The sequence below is a fragment of the Oryctolagus cuniculus genome, chromosome 8 (genome assembly GCF_964237555.1).
Source record: "Oryctolagus cuniculus chromosome 8, mOryCun1.1, whole genome shotgun sequence".
Classification (NCBI taxonomy): Eukaryota; Metazoa; Chordata; class Mammalia; order Lagomorpha; family Leporidae; genus Oryctolagus; species Oryctolagus cuniculus.
Genome location: NC_091439.1, coordinates 98032743 through 98051319, shown reverse-complemented (window position 1 = coordinate 98051319; position 18577 = coordinate 98032743). Strand labels below are relative to the sequence as shown.

Sequence of the window (18577 nt, the reverse complement as noted above, 5' to 3'; positions counted from 1 at the left end):
AAAAAAAAAAAAAAAAAAAAAAAGACATAATACGAAGATTACATTTACACTGAGAACAATATCTTTCCAAATAATTGAAAAATATTTTGCCCTACCCAGGAATACCTTTCCTAGGAATTTAAAATACTAACAAGGAAACTGGATTCATAATCAAATGCCTGATTAGTGAAAACAGTCAGGAGACAAAGGTAAGACTGTGTTACCTTATAGTAAGGATAATCTGACCTGAATTGTAGAATCAGGTTACAATTAGTTCCATCCATTAGGCATTAGCTTCGGTGAAGGTCATTTTCTCACCTTGCTAGTAGATATTGAGATGCAGAAGTTACTGACAGGCTATGTCATCATCCAGTCAAATACCACACTGAGCAAGTGTCCTTTAAACAACAAAGTGCTCCTTAGGAAAGCATGGCCTCCAATGACTGGGTGGCATAATATACTGTTTTCCGCTATGCAGCTGTACAGCTCTGAATGAGACTTCAAAATAGTGATTATTCAATTTCTAGGAAGGAGTAACAATAACTCATTGATATTTAGGTTTCTATGAAATAACATCTGTTTTTTCTCTATATTGACCAATTAGAATACACTTTCCTACAGTACTCTATGTTGAGCATTGCTTAGGCTCTGGGGACTTTATAGTTAGCATGCAGAAGTGGCCCTTGCCTTCAGAGAGCATTCTACAACTAACTGTGGAATGATATAGCTGCATTTGTTAAAACAGGACCTCGTTGAGTTTTTTTTTCCCCTGGTAAGTGAATTTCTCTAAATACCTGGTATATAGCCCATGCAGTGACTAAGACATGCAAGTCTCAAAAAGTCAGTAAGAACTCCCAAGGAAATGGGAACTGTATGAGTATCCTGTGATTTAGTATGTGGATGTTTAAAGCACTAATTAACTGTCCACTTGATTATTTTCTTGCTGTATGGAAGAATAATTGCCCACTGATTGTGTACTGCCAGCAGCAGAAAAGTCTTTGAAATGGATATTAGTTACTTAGCATCATGCCTTTGAACCCATATATTTTGGTGGGAACACTTACATGAAATTATACTAAAAGTCAGTGAGGAAATAAGAATTTATAATTAATTTCTACTATCTCTCAAATATATCAAAAACAAAAAAGCACATCTCAAATACAACATAGTCATAATGAATTATTAAAAAGAGAAGAGGGAGAGCATAGAAAAAATAAGCAAAACAAGAAATTAAAATAATGAAAGACACAATACGAGGATAACATGATCACCTGCAGCTGATTTCTGTTCATTTTCAGTAGTTCTTACAGAGACCCCTGGATGCAAAGCACTAGGCTAGGTTGGAAGGAAATACTAACATCAGTTAAGAAATTGCTGGGCTCCCCAGGCTTGCACGGTTTTGCAGGGATCCATTTTCTTTTTTTCATTCTAATTTCTCTAACTTAGGATGCATAAAAAGTATCTGATTCTAAAAAAGTATTCAGTCCTCCCCACATATTACTGGGTTGTTTGAGAGTTAATGAGAAGAAGAGAAATAAAACATTCACCAGAGTTCCCCTTTGGTCAGAGGTACTTGCACAGTGATTTGAGCTCTTCCATTGCATTTTCATGGTGACACCTCTCTGGGTTGTTTGTGAATTTCTCTCATCAGTAAGAAGAATCTCATTGTGCCACCCACCAAGCGCGCACTGCTAATCACTGTTAATTGCCTACAACTGAGATTAGCAGACTGTTCAGTGAGTACAGGGATGGGCACTTAACTCATTGGCACTGTGGTGTCCTGTGTGCCCATTCCCACTAATGGATCATTTGTCCTGGAAATTGGAAATCCCAGCATCAATCACCTCAACCAGACTCAGTAGGCAGAACTGTTTACCTCCCACTTCACCTCCAGGGGAAAAGCAATTCGGACAGCCACTTACATCTCGCCAGAAGGTGGGCAGATCTTGGCGACAGCCCGAGTCCTTTGCTCCACAAGTGGAACTCAAGCAAAAGAGCAAAAGGAACTCTCCCAGAGGCGAAACATTCTGATACAGGGATGACAGACTGTCTCATTGTCATCCTTGTGTTTCTGCACTCCCTGTCAACATGCCGCGGCACCACAGGAAAAAGTTCCAGAGACGACTAGAGTGCCAGGGCTGCTTTGTAAATGCCTTGAAAGCTGCTGCTTCTTAAGGAGCCACTATCTTTGTGAATATGAAGGCAAAAATCACAATGTTCAGACGATGGTCAGAATAAGGCCCTAATACAAACAGGAATGAAGAAACAATGCTTTCCGTTGCCAACCACTGTGTCCCAATGTCTCTCCAAGGTCAGAGGAGCTATACCTGAACCTGTGTTTGATGTGACTTGTGTTCCCTCATAGTCACAGCATACATGGATGGCTAACACTGGCACACTTTTAACAGGTAAGGTGACTTCTGATTGTACGGGATAAATGTTGGTGTATTTCTTGGAAGCTTATTACATCTCTACATATACTATCACTTTATCTTCCATAATCCCAAGCCACCCCACCTTTATCTCCAATGATTACTATTTATCAGCAGAGCGTCTTGTTTCAAGGTGTTAACAAAATGATTATTCTGACACTTATCAACAGAGTAATGAAGTCTTTATTCAGTAGCACTGCATTAAATGGTAACACTATTGTAACAAGGAAGAGAGATTAGGCTCAACTCCAGATAGAGAAAAACAGCTGGGGATTACAGACAATGAGAAGAGTGAGTTGGAGCAGGGGCTGGAAAATTTACCGAGTCACCACCAAGGTAGAGAATGTTGTTGAACTGACTTAGAATTCTTGCTGAAGCCTGGTCAAGGTGATCAGATATCAATGGTGGGAAGACACTTGGTAAACTGATGTAAAAGATTTTTGCTAAGGGCCAGGGTTGTGGTGCAGCAGGTTAGGCTACCATCTGCAACACTGGCATTCTATGTGAGCAACATCCAGCTGTCTGCTAATGCACCTGGAGTGTCAGTGGAAGGGGGCCCCAATGCTTGAGGCCCTGCAAAACACTTGGGACCTAGGTGGAGGCCCTCACTCCTGGCTTCAACTTTGCCCCGTTGACCAATCGCTTTTGGGGCGTGAATCAGGGGATGAAAGATCAATATGTCTGTCTCTCTTCGTGTATGTCTCTCTCCCCCCTGCCCTGCCTCTGGCTCTCTGCTTTTTAAATAAATCAATAAATCTTTACCATAGAAAAATAATTTTGCTAAGAGTGAACTCTCAGCAAGCCAAAGGCAGAGCCCAAAGATGAAGTCTACTCCTAAGGTGGGCTCCAGGCAGAGACAGGGGCTACTAAACTTTGATAGAGAACAAACCAAAGGGAAAGAAAGTGCCCCTTCAAATAAGTGACTCTGAGTTTAGAGGTTACAAAGTTTCAAAGCAGATTCTTCAGTAACCTCCTCCTTGGCAGTTCCTAATGATCTAGTTGTTTCCTAAATCAACGAGCCAGATGGAAGGGAAAGAAGCTTCACTAAAATTGGCTTCAGTTTGGGTTTGCAAAAATAGCTTATCTATTTTTATAGGTGACTTTTTTTATTGCTTCTCCCTTCCCTTCCTCTCCACCTCATTTGTTTTTGTAGACATTTCTCTCTCCCTCCAAATCTTGCCAACATCCTCTTCATAATAACCAGTTTCCTGTTCTTACAAACAGCTTCAATGATTTTTCATTGTCTTTGTTTCACACCTGTCTTTGCCCAATCATTGAGATTTGATTTTATATGTCTTAAAAGCTCCTGGATCAGCCCAACTGGACCTGGAATGTTATTGTCCCTTCTTTAGTTTTTGTTCTTATTCCAGCTAATGGGCATTTTTGCAAACTCTAAATATACATATCCCTTCTCCACGGTAGAGTCCACCAAGGCCATCTCTAGATCGTGACTCTTCAGTTTCCTTGATTCAAGGCATCTGTACGCTTTGAAACTATTGGCTACATTCATTTGATCACAGAGATTATGGAAAAGAAAATGAAGTCTAGAGTCTGTAAGTTCTTGTAGACAGAAAATTCTATAAGACATTTTTCTTTTTTTTTCTTTTTTTTTCTTTTTTTTTTTTTTTTTTTTTTGACAGGCAGAGTAGACAGTGAGTGAGTGAGAGAGAGAGAGAGAGAGAGAGAGAGAGAGAAAGGTCTTCCTTTGCTGTTGGTTCACCCTCCAATGGCCACCGCCAGCCGGTGCACCGCGCTGATCCAATGGCAGGAGCCAGGTACTTATCCTGGTATCCCATGGGGTGCAGGACCCAAGGACTCGGGCCATCCTCCACTGCACTCCCTGGCCACAGCAGAGAGCTGGCCTGGAAGAGGGGCAACCGGGACAGAATCCGGTGCCCCGACTGGGAATAGAACCCGGTGTGCCAGCACCGCAAGGCAGAGGATCAGCCTAGTGAGCCGCGGCACTGGCCAACATTTTGCTTTCTTATTCCAACTTTATATCAGTTTTTATAATGCTATTTTATGATAATAATGTTACTTCTGATAATAATAAATGTCCTCTTTTCTCCTTTTCATTCCCTTTCACCCCCACAAACAAATATCTCATCTCATCCTTTACTCTAAACACTCAAATTTGAGTATTAAATTTGCCCAAATAATACTGCACTAAGTATCTAATTCTGCTCACGTTTCCCAAAATACATTAGGATTAAGTATTTTAGATCCATATTAATATCAATAAATTTAGTTTCCACTTTCTAACTTTGATGTAATATTCTGGTTTTTTGTATATAAAACAACTGTTGTTCAACTGGACATTAACTGGATATTTCCATTATTTCACTCTTCACTAGTATGAATAACATGCTGATCAACATCATTTTCCAGACATTTTAAGTACCTATGTAAGTTTCTCTGGGATGTAGAACAAGGAGCAGACACTGTAGCTAAAAGAGTTTGCGTACTCAACTTCATGAATGTTCAAACTGGTCCCCTAAATGGTTGTTCCAATATTCTTTCCTACCAGCAGTGAAGGACAGTTTCTATTCTTTCACATCATTACTAGCACTGGACACTAACATTTTAAGTTTTATTCTTCTGATGATTGTCCAATGTCATGTCTCATTTTAATTCTCTGAGTACTTCTCTAAGTAATTATTAGCCATTCAAGTTTTTCCTCTGCAAACTGCCCATCCATAATTTTATTCACTTCTATCTCAGGTTACCTGATTTCTTCCAATTTCCAGGGATTCTTTATATTTTTAAGCTATGAATTTTCTTTCATTTATAAATTTTAAAACATATTCTTCAGTTATTTGCTTTTTAGTGTTATACATATTATACATTATTAAACAGAAGTATTTAATGTCATTCCTAAAAATCCACTTATCTTTATTCCCAATTATTGCTTTTTATTAAGCTATCTCTACTAGATTAAAAATTATAATGATGTTCTTCTGAGTTCTGTCCTAATATTTGTAGGATACTTCTTTCATTTCTGGGTCTTTAATCAATTTAATTTTTAATTGCTTTATAAGTGTGATGATAAAGCCCACTTCCAAATAGCCTATATTAAATAATCCTTTTCTCATTTAGTTATGAAACCACAACTACTGTGTGTATATAAATACAAAGGTACTTCAAAAACTTCATGAAAAAAATGAATTGAAAGACAAGTTTAACTTTGGTGCAAAAAATTTATAAGCCATGATTTCATAATACACATCTTCCATAAACCTTTTTTAAAGTACCTTTGTATATGTTTCCACATGTTTGACATCTAATTATCCATAAATAGTGCCTTATAATCTACTAAGATAAGATTCCCTGTATTTACTTTTAATTTTGTGGGTATAAAGAAGATTAGCTATTCACTGAAACTTGGTCTTCCATAAATTTTATTTACTTTGTTCTCAAAAATATGACATTATAATTTTGTATAGGATGTCATTATGCTTATGCATTAATTTGGGAAGAACTCACATCTTTACAGTATTAAGCTTTCTCATTAATAAGCATGTCATAGTGCTATTTTTAACTCTGCAACTACTTCATAAGAATTTGTTGCTACTTTGATTGCTATTATGTATTACATTTTCTGATTGCTTTCTACTAGTACAGAGGAACATTGATTTCATATGTTAGTCATATATCTTAGAAACTTGCTAAATTATCTCATTATTCTGATAGCTTGTTATGACAAAAATAACAGCTTGTGTCATCTCTTCCTTTCTTTTAATCTTTTATGTAAATCAATGCTTGAACTGTGGACTCAGGAGCCAAATTTCTCAAGTATGCATCCTGACTATGACACTCACTAGCTGCATAACCTTGAGCAAGATATTCAGTGTTGCTGAGTCTCAAGTATTTTCATCTGAATTGTGAGGCTAATAATGATTCTACCTCATATGTTCTTGTGATTAAATAATTTAATCACTATAAAGAGCCCAAAATTATGTTTGGTTCATGGTAATTTATGATCGCATGACTGAACTGAAGAGCAGCAGTGGTAGATATCCTGGCTGTATTCCAGGCTGATTCCAAGCCTTTACATTGTGTTCGATAGTGCTGGTTTGTGGGAGTAAGCATTTTTCAATCAAGTCCCATTTAATTCCTGGTTCTCTGTTTTTAATCTGTTATATTTTTAGTATCTGTAGTTATTAATAATTTGTTAAATGCCAACATAGACTTTCTTAGACAATTTGAATCGCTGATTTTTTGCCTAAATATAAGGAAAAGAGAATTTAGGAGGTTTTATGTGAAATTTATCTGGAAGACAAACTTCCTTCCCCACTATACATCCCCAGGAACTAGTCATTAGAATGGTGTACTTAATTAATTAAAATGGAGCTGTACTGATTTTCTGATTCCATAATTTATTGACTAATCCAGTACTCTTCCAACTGTCTTCCCCGTGTCATCAGGGCACAGAAATGGTAATACACTTTATTGTCTTTCCTCTACTTTGAGTTTTCTCACTGTTTTTTTCTTCAGTAAGATGCTCAGTAAGTGTTGATATGTGAAAAACTAGAGGAAACCAAATTGTTTAAAATGACAACCCATAAAGAATCAAAGCACTTCTAAAAGACTTGAAAAATTAATAGCAACAGCTTTTATGCCATGAGGATTATGTAAATTATAGGAAAATTTCTGACATTTAGAACTTTTATAAAATTAGAGAGCTTCATAAACTACTATCAATCAAATCATAACATTTAGAGTTAAAAGGGAAACTGCAAGTCATCTCCATGGATCACATTGACATTTTCTTTCCCTGGAAGACTTTCTTGATGAAGTAAGAACTCTTTTATTTATATTCTGGGATATAATTTCCTTATCTCCTGGTTAGTTGGTATAAACAAGTCACTACCAACTACTTTAACCACCACTAATGCAGCCAATATCCTTTGTTTTCTAGGTGAAGAAACAAACTAGGAGAGGCCTTAAACTGCTTTCACTTATATCTTTTTTTCATAACCTATTCAGAGGTTTCTCCCATGTCCTCGATACACAGAGGGTCTCATTCAAAATACATAGATATATAGGTAGGTTGGTAGACAGATTTATTTATAGATACAGATAGATAGACATAAGGTAAGAATAAAGAAGTGAAGAAGGGAAGAAGGGAACGAGGAAAGAAGGAGAGAGAGAGATTGGAATAGAGTGAGGTATAGATAGATATTGCTTTGGCCTATCTGCTCTGTGTTTTTATTGTATTCATTCTTTTGTAAAAGATTTATTTTATTTATTTGAAAGGCAGAGTTACACAAAAAGAGAAGGAGAGACAGCTCTTCAATCTGCAGGTTCATTCCCCAAATGGCTACAATGGCTGAGGCTGGGCCAGGCTGAAAGTCAGGAGCTTCACCCAGGTCTCCCACAAGGCAGTAGGGCCCCAGCCTTTTGCGCCATCCTCTGCTGCTTTCCCAGGCACACTAGCGCGGAAGTGGAGCAGCCGTGATTCAAACCAGCACCCATATGGGATGCTGACAGAGATGCTGGTGTCACAGGCTGCAGCTTAACCCACCATGCCCCAAGGCTGCCTCTGTATTCATTCTTTTCACATTAAATCTAACTCTGACTCAGTCACTTTACTACTCATTGACTCCCAGGCTGTAAGACTTCTGACTTCACTAAATCCATTGACTAACTACTCATACACAGCCTCTTATAATCTACATGATAATATATCTACCTTGCTCTTTTCTCTTTAAGGAAACACAATATTAAGAAAATAAAGAAGGGACAGAGGCAAAAATAAAGAACAAAGACTGCTGCTTTACCTATCTTGTTTTGGGTTATTCATGCCTTTTCAAAGAGGGCTGAAACTGGCACCAATCCCAGAGTTTACCATTCCACCCTATTGCTTTCTAGTGATTAGAGAAGGCTCTGTTTTACATTGTCAGACTTGCCAAAGAAGTGGACCAGAAGGCACTTTCCAGTCCCATCAAACTATAAAACTATAAAAGCAATAAACTATAGTACAGCCAGACAATGAAGCATTATCCAGCACTAAAAAGAAGTGAACTATGAAGCCATGAAAAGACATGGAGGAAACTTACATGCATACTGCTAAGGCCTATGTGAAAAGCTTACATACCGTGGATTCCAATGTAGATAAGACATTCTGAGAAAGGCAAAACTATGGAGACAGTAAAAGAATCCGTTGTTATTATAGATTAGGGGGGAAATAAAGAAAAATAACTAGAGCAAAGAGGATTTTTATGGCAATGCAAATATCATATGTGATACTATCATGGTTCATATATGTCATTATATGCTTATCCAAACACACAGAAGTAGCAATAGCAAGAATGAAGCCTACTGTAAACTGCATGGACTTTGGGTTTGGGTAAACCCAAGGTAGCTTCATCAACTGTAACAAATGCACCACTCCAGTAGGGGATGTTCACATGGTTTGGGGAGGCAGTATGCATGTGTAGGGAGTATACAAAAAATCTCTGCAACTTCCTTTCAATTTTGTTGTGAACCTAAAACTAACTGCTCTAAAAAACAAAGTTTTTGGAGAATAAAACAAGCGAGTCTGGTTTGAGGGGTTAAAGCAAGGACAAGTAATTTGAAAGGTCTTTCCCCATCAGGGCAGGACCTTTTCCTGGCACAGCAGTGAGAGGGAAAACACAGCTCTGGCAAGACTTGGAAGCTCCTTATGGTGATAGCAAGATGATATTCCTGGTGGCACAAGGTCTTTCTTTAGCTAAAATAAAATAATAAATATCTAATTTAAGGGATAGTTGTTAGGGGTTAATTTTATTTTTTGGTAATAGTGCATGTATCAGAAGAGAAAGAACAGATAAAACCTAAGATGGTGACTTTGTCCCCCCACAGCCAGGCAGAAGTCAGAGAAAGGACTGTCTGATGAGCAAGAGGCTCTAAGTGAAAAGAAAGGGCAAGAGAGCTACTGATTCCAGGAGTGCTCACAGAGGGTGCTCGGGGTGCCATCTCTTCCCACCCCATCGCATATTCAGCTTTTACTTTTCCTAAAGACTCCTTCTGCAAGGTGCGTAGAAGCATATCTACCAGTATTCCACTGATGACACATGTCTCTCCATTTATGCTATTTTGTTCACATTTATCTTAAAAATCTTGGTCTCCTAGGGCTGTCTGTGACCTCTTCATCTTGATTCCAGAACTACCTTTCTTACCTGAGATTATGGATTTTGAGTGCATCTAGGTCATCCCTGCTTATCATATAATATCCTTGCCTCTGGCATGCACCTGCCTTTCTTGTAAAACAAGCTTTTCTGCACCTTCTCTTAGGTCCCTTTTACATGCCCCCATTTTAAAACACATTCTTGCCATGCATGTTAACTCCTTCTTACCTTCTCAACTCGTATCTTTCATTAAGCCTGCTGAGACAGACCCTTTCTTATCCTGAAACAAGACACTCAGAAGTTGCAGTGAGAAAAATTTCTGTTACACCAGTGTCTAGTGTCTGTTGCTACAGGAACTCATTCTTCAGCTAATCTCTCCTATATCTGTTCTCTCCACTACCCTGAAAAAGATAAGCTGTTCTATTAACAGGGCAGTCTGTGTCCTCCCAGCTATCTCCAAGCTGAACTATATTTCCACTAATTAAACTGGACTCCCAGTATTAGAGAACTCAAGCTTGAACTTGAGGCTTCCTTTTAAATTTGTAACAACTATTTCCCTTTAAAATCTACCCATCAACTAGCCTTAAAACTAAAACCTTCCCTTCAAGCCTCTGTTTGCTCCATTTGTACTATTACTTATGTGTGCCCCAGAGTTTTGTCTCCAAATGATATATCCATTATGCTATCACCTTTTTGTGATTATTTCTGATTTTTCCCCTACATAGCCATTGGAAAAAATTTTCTACCTCTCACGAGCATAGTACTGCATGGAGATTGTGTTGGTCCCAATAAGGTTTTTTATTGTGCGAAAGGGAAGTCACATGTTTTAATTTGTATAACACAACATACTGGATAAACCAACCACTCAGGGTTCCCAAAGTATCACCCGTGCGCATCACTACATGTCTTGGCCACAGAGGGCGGAGTTGCACAGCATCCACAGGGGTGGTGCCTCTGAGCTGGAAAGCACAGGTCTTCAAGAGCAATTAGAGTCTAGGCATCTGGCTGGTGTTTCGGTTTCAAACAGGCAGAGTCTCGGCTCAGGGAGATCAGAGCCTCAACGCCTGGTGAGCACAGAGCTGGCTGGGAGAACTCTCACAGGAAGGTCTGAGTGCGGAGGGTCAACTGAAGCTTTCCCTAGGCCGCACTCAGGAGAACCTGTTCAGAGATCCAAGGCCTCTTTAGTGTGCGGTTTATATACACTTTTGACATTAGTGTAGGGTTGATAAGGTCCTGAGGAGGGTGTGTGCAGGCCAAGGGTAGTTCTCATCAAGTGTCGCTCCCCCTCTTCGCGGAGGAACGACACAGGACCCTGCGCTGTTCTTTTGTCTGCTCGGCCCTCCCCGGGTTTGCTGCTGGTTCTTCCCGGGTTGGCTACCGACCCTTCCACCTCCGTGGAAGGGCGGTTCTCCCTGCCACTTTCCCCACTTCCGCGGGGGAGCGGCACACCGCCGGCCGGCTCTCTCGAGGGTTGCTCAGATGTTCCTCAGGTGTTCCTGGTGCATGTTGTCTCTCTCCTCCTTTATAGTCCTCTTCCACCAATCCCAACTCGGCTGCCCACACGCCGAGCAGGCTGCTCTCCTCCAATCAGGAGCAGGTCCTGCTGTTTATTGGTTGAACTGGAGGCAGCTGTGTAGAAGCTGTTTCCTCCTCTCCCAGCGCCATATTGTGTGAGAGCAGATGCATAGAATAAGTCTTAATTCCAGTAACTTAGTCTAGTCCAGAGTTGCTCCCCACAATCAAGTCCATGCAGATCTCCTGTAGTCAACTTACCTCTTGCTTATTTTTTGTTAACATTATGGTAAAGATGTTTAATTTTTTGCTCTTTCCACTATCTCTCCTGTCTTTCTCCATTTTTGCTGAATGGGAAAACTGCTTTTTACCAGTGATGTTTTAAAATACAATAATTTCTTATTTAAAAAAGTCATGGATATCCATATGAAAAATATTTTAGAATAGCATATATGATTGAACATATACAGATAATCTCCCAAAAAGTAAAAGTAACAGATAAATTTCCAATGCAAATAAGGTTATTACACATGTCAAATCCTTCTAGTCCAAGGCCATGGACAAAGTAAAGTATAAATAACTTACAGACTGACAGAAGATACCCTGTACCAATGTAACTGTGATGAGCACTTGAACTACTAGCCTATCTATTTACTCAGCACTCACTGAAAAACAGACTTTCGGGGGCAACACAAGAATTCATATCCCATGGCTCCCCCTCTCCCCTCTCTTATCCTTTAGGTGACCCCAAGACTCATATCACAGATAGCATTTCCATCGAGATAAGACTGCTGCTGCTTCATGAATGTGGCACACGTGGAAAAAGTTAGAGATCTGCACTCTAATAGCAAAGCCAAATCCAATTATGTACCAGTGATTTTAATGCCTTTCCAAGATTGAAGTAGCTCACGAAACCTCAGACAGTAAAGATCCGCGGAGCATGTTTATTTATTTATACCATGCCTCCCTCTAAATAGGATTTGAGGCAACTCAGTGAGCATGTTAATAAAGCTTATTCTCAAGGCCCTCTTTACTGTGTGGTGCTGCAACAGATATCATTACCCCTGTTTGCTGTTAGAAAATCTGATTTTGGGGAGGGTTGTTTGTGGAATTTTCTGAAATTCAGAAGGGATTCTGAGGTCTGACTTCTTCTATTCCCACTGGATATCCAAGAGAGAGAGAGAGAAAAACATAAAAAAACCAACCATCAGTTGGCACCACCGTGGCAGGAGAGGGCAGGAGGGCAGGACAGCACACCCGGGCAGGGATCCCAAGACAAGTGCTAACAGCATAGGGCAGTGCCCATGGGAGGTGCTGGCCTGGAAATGGGCCACTGAGACTGATGGACTAATTGTGCTCACTCCTGACAACAGACAATGGATTAGTAACAGCTTCTTTTTGATATTTTTGATTCAGTGACTTTGGAAACCTCTGCTGCCTAGAAATGAGTATTTCCCTTGTTTATGGGTTGAAATGCAGGTTGAGAGAGAAAAAGGACTGCTGAGGGCTCATTGGGTATCCATTCCTTGGCCAGGCATTTTACACCGGCATGAAACCATCAGCAGAAACACATCAGAAGTCCATGAGACTGGAGTTACCGTTCCTCCTTTGCAAATGAGGACACAGGTGTGGCAAGATGACCCTGGAAGGGGAGCCAGGGTCTACCTATGATGTGTAGTTGAAACTTCATGCTGGAGAAGCCCCTGGCTGACATTGCAACTCAGCAAATGGTAAGTACAAGGCTAAAGTTTGCTGGCAAGGATGGCACACAAAATATACAAAGACCCCATTCCATAGATCTCAACTGAGTTCCTACTATGTGCTAAACACTACGCATCCACATAAGAAAAATTCTACACCAAAACTATGATTAGAATATAAAACAGCTTTAATCTATGAAAATGAAATCGGGTCCGCAGGGAGGCCAAAAAATGAGCCTATTAAAACACATCCCATAAGAGGAAGCGCAAGCAGGAAAAATGAGGTGATGGGACGATGGAATAATGTAATTTTAAAATTGGCTCCTGTTCTCATGAAATACTTTAAAGATTTTTATGGCAAAATTACACAGCCATCAGGAATATGCCATTTTTAAAAGGCTTTTCTCACTCGGGTCAGTGCATAAATAATAATACACATTTAAAAATGCATGACTATTCATTAAACCATTGACCACTTCCAGCCTATTGAGTACATAAGTATTTTAAAAATTACTTTAATACATATTTACCCAATAGACCAGAAAAGTTCCTTTGGTACATGGCATGCATTTTAAAAGCTGCCTGCCTCAGAAGTTATGGGATCTCAGCCAGAGTCCGCAGTGGACTACATAATATGCATTTTAAAGAACAACCTAATTATGTGCTTACCCAAGAGAACAAAGTTAATACTGAGGGTCAATAATTATTACCTTCCTTTACTACCTTTTATTCTGTTCTGTCAAATAAAATGAGAGGAAAAAAGTTTCTATCTGCCCTTTTATCTATTTTCTCTTGACAACCAGCATCCCAATGTTTTCCTTACCCACACTTTTGAAAAAGGACAGGAGGTAGGAAGGGAGGGAGAGAAAGCAAGCAACAAACTATACATAATTAACTGCCTGGTTTATAGCATATGTGGAAGATCACAAAATGTATCCTTTAATGTATATTATTTTCTCCTTTTCTATCTACTAATAGTTTAATCTATATACTCCTTAGTCCCAACATTTTCTAATTTCCTTTACTTTTCTTTTATAGAAACATGATTTCCTTTTCCCTTTCTCCTTAGCAAGAGACAGTGATATGGGTTCCTTTCTTCACTTGCACAAAAATATAAAAATCTTTTGTGTCTAAGCCATTGAGTCTGTTTCCACTGGCATGATGTGAGGAGTTCCTCTCCAGAAATTCCATTACTGTTTACACAAAAGATAACATTAAGAACTATATTTTCTTTCTTTTAAGATTTATTTATTTATTTGAAAGGCAGACTTACAGAGAGGCAGAAGCAGAGAGAAAGAGAGAATCTTCCACCCACTGGTTCACTCCCCAGATGGCCGCAATGGCCAGAGCTATGCCGATCCAAAGCTAGGAGCCAGGAGCCCGTTCTAGGTTTCCCACATGCGTGCAGGGGCCCAAGGACTTGGGCCGTCTTCCCAAGCCAAAGTAGACAGCTGGATTGGAACTGGAGCAGCTGGGACTCAAACCAGCACCCATATGGGATGCCAGCTCTGCAGACCAGGACTTTAACCAGCTGTGCTATAGCGCCAGCCCCAAGAACTGCCCCTGCCCTGGCCCAGCCCCAGCTGTTGCAGGCATTTGAGGAGTGAGCCACTAGATGGGAGACATCTCCTTCTCTCTTGCTCTATCTAATTAAACAAATAATTGCTTGAGTAGAAAGAGCTGCCTTTTCTTTTGCAGCCCTTCAATAATTACTGGATGACTAACTTGCTAACTGATTTTCCCCCAGAAACCTTTTTATTTAAGGAATACAAACTTCATGCATTTCATAAATACAAGTTTAGGAATACAGTGATTGTTCCCACCATACCCACCCTTCCCCCCACACTCTCACCCCTCTTCCTCTTCTGTCTCCTATTCTCATTCATATTTTTACTGATATATTTTCAATTAACTTTATATACATACAATTAACTCTGTACTAAATAAAAAGTTCAACAAATTGTATGAAAAAAAGAAAAACTATTCCTCAACAAGGGCTGTTCAAAGTCATTGCACCTCGAAGTGTTAATTTCACTTCTATAGATTACATTGTAGGTGTTCTATTACATATCACAGATCAGGGAGAACATACTGTATTTGTCCTTTTGGGACTGGCTTATTTCACAAAGTAGGATGTTTTCCAGTTTCCCTGGGTGTGGCCAGGGAGCTCTGTTCAGTGCTACAGGGTGAGGGGAGTGTCCAAAGTGACACCCAAGTTTGGCTTGGTAAATCTCTTTTTTTTTTTAATCAGAGGGGCGGTTTGCTCTGCTCTGTGGGCATATGCTCATGCTCACCTCTCCTCAAAGGAGACCAGTGTCTGGGCGCTATCCCCAGTGGGTACAATTTTCATCCAAGCTGCCACAAGAACACACACAGGATCCCTGCATTCCTCAGTGTGTGCACGGATCTAGCAGCAATGACCTCATCAGAGAATCAGGGAGCCCCAAGCATGTGGAGCTGCCCACAGTGACTGCTCAAAGTCCCAGCCATACCCTGCGCCCTCCCACACAGCCACAGTGTTTCTATAGTCCCAGCACACAAAGCTCCCACAGCCACTAGCACCCAGTGCCCTGTCAATTCCCGCAACCAGACTCAGGCATCTCCTGTTGACTGCTTGCTGGGTACACAGACACAAGCTGTGCAGCTGTTACATACGTCCAAAATGGTGCCCGCCCTCTCTCAGGTAGTTACAGGATGCCAGTGCCCAGTGGCTGGGCAGAGAGAAATGTGGCCCCACTTTTGTCCCTCTAGGTTGTCAGGTATACTGTCCCCTCACAGGGCTCCAAGCTGGGCCCACACCATGCTCTTCCAGCAGCTTTAATGCCAGCAGCTTGGGCTGCTGCAGTCTGGTTTTCCCTCACTCCAAAGCTGATGCTGAGGCTCTCAGCTGCTGGGATCCCAACCTGTGCATCCACACCCTCCACATGGGTCCACAGTGTCCCCCCAATTTGTGTGGAGTTTCCTCTGCCATTTTCTCCCTAACCCTTCCCTGAGATTGTACTCTATCCACTTTTTTTTAACTATACTCCCCTAGACTAGAGCAGTAAGCTCCCTCCCTATTCCACCATCTTGAAAAACTCTTATCTATCTCTTCTTAAATCAGTTTGTTTTACACATTCTCCTCTCAGAGGTGGATGAGGTTCACTTTTTCAATAAGTAGTAGATGCAAGATGCAAATTAAAAGTTAGAACAAGCTGGAAGAAATTTGTAAACCTTCAGGGTGTTTGATGGGTTTGTTATTTTTATAAGTTTCTGAGAAATACACCAATACCTGTTGATGCAAGGGTATATGAGCCAATGTCTTCAAACTTTTAAAATAACTTTTGCATTTTTATCAAAGTAATCTTGGCCATACTTATATTTGGATAGGCAAAGGAGGCTTCAAAATCTCAGTGGATGAATTTTCTGTCACTATCCAGTTTGTCTCGGGGCATCCTTTCTTCTCTACCCTATACCCCGAAACTGCCTTTAGAGAATGACATAAGGGTACTAGCGTATTTTAAAACCCTGTAGTCTGCACTCAGACCTTCCACTCCTTCTCTACACAGGCTGGCCACTCATATAAAATGGAAATGGGACACGAGACTCCCTCATCAATTTAGTCAGCCTGACTTTAAGCTGGACACAAAGGTGAGGACAAGATGTAGATACAAAGTTCAATATCTGTCTGGCTACAGCTTCCCCAGACAGATGACCTATTGATTAACTCATAGGTAAATTCTCATCAATAGTTTCAAATTCCACATAACCTCAAAGGACAGTAGATCTATTTATTTCTATTTTACCTAGTATCCACAGCCTATGAAGTGGGATTCAGAAACTTGATTAGATGAATGCTGCATTGGTTCACCATTATTTATTCTATAGAATTTGTATAATGCTTTGAGATTGGGAATTAACAGAATCTTATATGGAACTTGAATGTTCAGATGACCCCAATTAATCATGAAATGTTACAACTACTTGATTAAAAGATTTCATCTAGGATGGGTGTTTGGCACAGAGTTTGTGACACTGCTTCGGATGTCTGCATCTTATGTCATGCTACCTGGGTTCAAGTTCCACCATCTGCTCCCAATTCCAGCTTGCTACTAAATGAACCCTGGGAAGCAACAGGGGACTGCTGAAATAGTTGGGTCCTTGCCACCCAAGTGGGAGACCTGGACCTAGCTCCCAGCTCAGTTCCTGCTATTGCAGGCACTTGGGAAATAAACCAGCAGATGAGAGAGATATTCGTCCATCCATCCATCCATCACTTCCTTATAATTAAAATAATTTTACAGTAAAATCTAAAAAAAAATTTCATAGATTTCCATATATAGCTGCTAAAACAAAAGCTGATTCCCTGTATATTTAGTTTCTACTACTGTCAAGTCATTGTTTTCTATTCACACTCCCAAAATAAAACCTTGCCAGAAATACAGCAAAGAGGATTTTGTGTTCTTATTGTGAGAAAGTGAATTTGAGATATCCAATTGTGAATTAATTGCCTCCTTGGATTTCTAGAATTGTTGCTTATGCATTTTTGCACTGCTGACAGGATCCGTAATCCTGACAACTGGAATTGTTGCGAGCAGGATCATGCAGTTGGTTTTGCATCTTTTTTCTAGACCTATAAATGTGGCTGTAACTGATTCTCTTTTCACACAGTTCTCGGAGTAAAATTTATAGATTTAGTGGCCTTGGATGTGGAGACTCACAAAAGGGTGGGGAGGGATAGAAACTAATGAACAGTTCAGTTGTCTTATGTCTAAGAGACCCTGAAAGAAATGAGAGAACCAAGAAAAGAAAGGCTCACGGCTCAGATTCCAAATCAGGGAAGGAAGGTGAAAACATCAAGATTTAAAGTCTGTGGTTCAGGGCGTCAGTTGTGGTGCAGCAGGTTAACCACTGCTTGTGATGCTCCACTTCCAATCAGTCCTATTGTTAATGTGCCTGAGAAAGAAACAGAAGATGGCCCAAGTGCTTGGGCCCCTGCTACCTATATGGGAGACCAGGAAGGATTTCCTGGATCCTGGCTTTAACCTGGCCCAGACCAGGGTTTTTAGAATGAAGCTGCATTTAGAAAATGAACGAGCAGACGGAAGATAACTCATTCTTGCCCTCATCTGCCTTCCTCTCTCTCTCTGTCCTCATATTTCCCTCTCTCTCCATTACTCTCTCTTTAAAATAAAATAAAATAAAATAAAATAAAATAAAACCTTAAAAGAAAGAAGTCCATGACTGGATAATAATCTACTATGGGAGTCTCAAAAGAAGGGCTCCAGTCCATGGATTATAACCCTACTTCTACCTCCATCCTGCTGTGTGATCTCTGGATGAGGCTTTGAAACCTGCAAAAGGAAGGTTCTGAGGCACTTGATCTCTAAGAACCATTTCATCTATAATATTCTCTTCTCTGACCTAGAAGAGGAAACTCAATCAGATTGCAAAGTAGGTAAGATTTCTGCCCTACAGCCTTCCTCCCAGTCTCCATTGCCTTCTCTCCAGCACATTTTCCATGAATTCTCTCCAATTCCAGGTCTCATTCTGGGTGAGTATTTTCACTCCTGGGGCAATCAAACTCTCTGGTAATTAATGTGACATGGTTTAATAGTAAAGATGTTAGCTGATAATGCCAAAATGAATGACCCTTTGCATAACTAACAGCATCTGAAATATAAATGGACGACGGAAGACCAAAGTTCTTTTTTGTGCATAAGTGATAATCAACTCTGCTTATGTGTAAAGCTGTACTGTCTTATTTGTCTACAGTGAGAATTTCAAGAGAGAAAGAGCTGAAACAATTCCAGAGTTTAGCAGTTTTATCAGACTTTAACAGCAGACAAGACTTGGAATTTGGGGC

The 18577-nt window shown here is 40.1% G+C and overlaps 1 long non-coding RNA gene across 44 annotated transcripts in view; it reads right to left on the bottom strand.

Annotated features, from left to right (window-relative positions):
* LOC103350790 (uncharacterized) overlaps positions 1-18577 on the bottom strand; it is a 772648-nt gene that overhangs the window by 564151 nt on the left and 189920 nt on the right. For 38 of the 44 annotated variants that reach the window (XR_011378460.1, XR_011378458.1, XR_011378410.1 and 35 more), the window contains one exon: positions 1902-8550. The exons of the other annotated variants lie outside the window; for them this stretch is intronic. This is a non-coding gene — a long non-coding RNA (uncharacterized lncRNA). The remainder of the gene's footprint in view (positions 1-1901; positions 8551-18577) is intronic. 44 annotated transcript variants of the gene reach the window in all.